The sequence below is a fragment of the Pseudochaenichthys georgianus genome, unplaced genomic scaffold (assembly GCF_902827115.2).
Source record: "Pseudochaenichthys georgianus unplaced genomic scaffold, fPseGeo1.2 scaffold_1052_arrow_ctg1, whole genome shotgun sequence".
Taxonomy (NCBI): domain Eukaryota; kingdom Metazoa; phylum Chordata; class Actinopteri; order Perciformes; family Channichthyidae; genus Pseudochaenichthys; species Pseudochaenichthys georgianus.
The window spans coordinates 26,804-29,628 of NW_027262018.1; positions in this window are offsets into that span (position 1 = coordinate 26,804).

The window sequence follows — 2,825 nt, forward strand, 5'->3', positions numbered from 1 at the left end:
GTGAGTGTCATTTATTGAAGTGTTTGGTAACATTTTCTGTGTGTGAACGCGTTTCAAAAGATTCAAACCCTGGATGTTTGAGGGGAAAAGGAGGTTAGTGTGTGGGTGGAAGGAGGGTCTGGTGACCCAGCGGTGAGTAAAGGTGAGTCAGAAAAAGAAGAGCGAATATCATCAAAAAAAAATTCAAAGTGGTTAACAAAGTCGCTTGACAGAAGGGAGGAGGGGCTTTGAGAGGGTCCAAGAGGGAGGAGGGGCTTTGGGAGGGTCCAAGAGGGTGGAGAAGATGGAAAGATGCCTGAGAGATGGAAGCAGAGAAAGAGGAGAGGAGAGCCTGATAGGTTAGGAGGTCGTCGCGGTGTTTGGATTTCCACCGTTTCCGCTCTGCTGCCCTAAGGACGGTTCTATTAGCACGCAGTGCGTCATTTAGCCAGGGAGCAGGAGGGGACTGACGAGCCTGCCGAGATGTGAGAGGACAGAGAGAGTAGAGAGGAGAGTTTCTGCAGCAGAGTTTGGAGGCAGGAGTTGGAACGAGTCAGAGGAAGGGAGGGCTGAGAGCACCGATGAGGCAAAGGTAGAGGGGGAGCAGTGGCGTTTTCTCCTGGAGGCCAAGGGAAGCCAGGCTTCCCCTGTTTTTTCGGTTTGTAGTTATAATTTTAATAAATAAATAAAAACACTTAGTTTAGTTTCGGAAATTCTTTGTTGTGTGTTCCTGTCTGCCCGTCTCTCCCCCATTCTCATTGAGTATTTTACAAAGAGTGAAACAGCGCCCCTCTAGATGTTATGGTGAAACAGTAGATTGCACTCACTGTTGCGAGAGGAGGCCAGCCGAAATTGGCTTCCCTTGGTGAAAAAAAATGGAGGGATTGACCAATCAGACAAGGCTCACGTCATGCCCCTGCCAACCTGTGATTAGTCAGGGCCATGAGGCTTCCCTTGCCTCACAATCCAATCAAATCGCATCAATTTAGTGTTGCAGTGACGCGTCCTAAAACCCGGAAGTAAGCTGCTCTCGGTTTCCCTCGACAAAAAAGCAATGGGATTTCTCCATAGGATTTTGGAAAATAGCTCGAAATAAGGTCAGTGGAAAACAAACCTGTTTAATAAATGCACGTTTTGTTCAGTTGGATAATATCCACATGTCTACCCTACTTTTATAATTTTCGAATCATAAATCTAATCGATATAAGCAGTGGCGACTGGTCATTAGGGGCAGGTGGGGAACAGCCCCACCTAGTGTCAGCAGAAAGTATTACAAATAATGATTACAAAATATTTTAAGATCATGTTTAATCATCTGATTCGTCTGTACATTGCTGTTTTAGTCTGTGCTCTTCTAATTAGTGTCTACAGTGTGTGCCTATTGAGCTGTTTAGAGCCATGTGGGACACAACCCGATCCTGCCCCTCCCTCTCCCTGTTTAAAGAGCCTGTGACACGGTTTTCCCCCATCATCCAAACCCATCAATTTGAGTACATATTGTCCCCTTGAAAACCGTTACTGAACTGATTTTGGATATTTGTACTTTGATAACCATTAATCTGCCTTCAATGTTGACAATTTTCTGGATCTTCTCGCGGATTCTTCAAGTCCCGCCAAATGATGGGTGACGTCATTGCGGGCACAGCGCTCCAGCTGCACCGTCCAGGATCCCAGCATCTGCATGTAAACCTTTATATATATACAGTCAGATGTAAACGCACGACGGCGCACACAGCAGCAAGCTCAGACAGCGATGACAGGTTAATGTTGAACGTGTCTGAGAGCTCATATGAGGCTGAAGGATCGGTTTATGTTGTATCTGTTAGAAGTTTAGGAATGAGGTGCGTCAATATGGGCGATCATACGGTCATGTAGCCAGTGGTGGACTGGGACTAAAAATCATCCCGGGACTCTCGACCGGCCCACTTCGGTACCGCTAGTAAATTGTCAACGTGGGGATGTCTGGGGCGGCAGGTGCTGTATATAGTAAATGTAAATATGTAAATATTTGTGTCACTGCATCCTGGTAAAATACAAATATAATGTCTGTGTCTTTGACATTAGCGCTGCTAGCCACCTGTGCCCTGCACTACGAAGCCAGTTCAACAGGCCCTGGATATGTTTGAGTAACAAACAAACTAACAACAAACTAACCAAACGAGATCTCGCTAAGCGGTCCGACGACGCTGGTTATCAACTCGGTAAATCAAGCCAGGGTTTCTCTCTCCAGCTGAGAGCGCGTTCACGTCTAAGACACGCGTGGATCTGACTTTAATTACATTTGTCTCGAGTGTTTCGTCAACATAATGTGTTAAATAATACTTCTGCATCCAGTCTGTGACACTGTGAGTGTTGCACGGCCAGATGAGGCTGGAGAAGCTGACTCAGATAAGGAAATATATGATATTATGATATTATATGATCGATGATCGACTGATTGATGATGTAATATGAATGATTAGTGCGACACGTCGGCGTCTTCTCTGCATACGGCAGTTTAAACTGTATTTCCTTTATCCTGTAATATGACTTGAGAGATTTAAACTCCGCACACTGAGTGGATCTCTTTTCTATAGACGCCGGAGGCGGGCAGCGTCAGGTAAAAGAAGTTATTTAGCCTTCTCAAACCTGAGCCTCACGCGCCGCCTATGGGGGATGTGCTGGTGACTTATCCGACCGGCCCACTTCGGTACCGGCCCATCGGGATTCGTCCCGATGGCCAGTCCGCCACTGCACCCAGCCCACGTAAACTGTCAACGGGGGGAGCCTCGCTGCGGGGAAGCGGTGGACCTAGTGTCCCGATCGGAGTGGGAATAATAATAATAATCCGTGCATTTTATCCATTA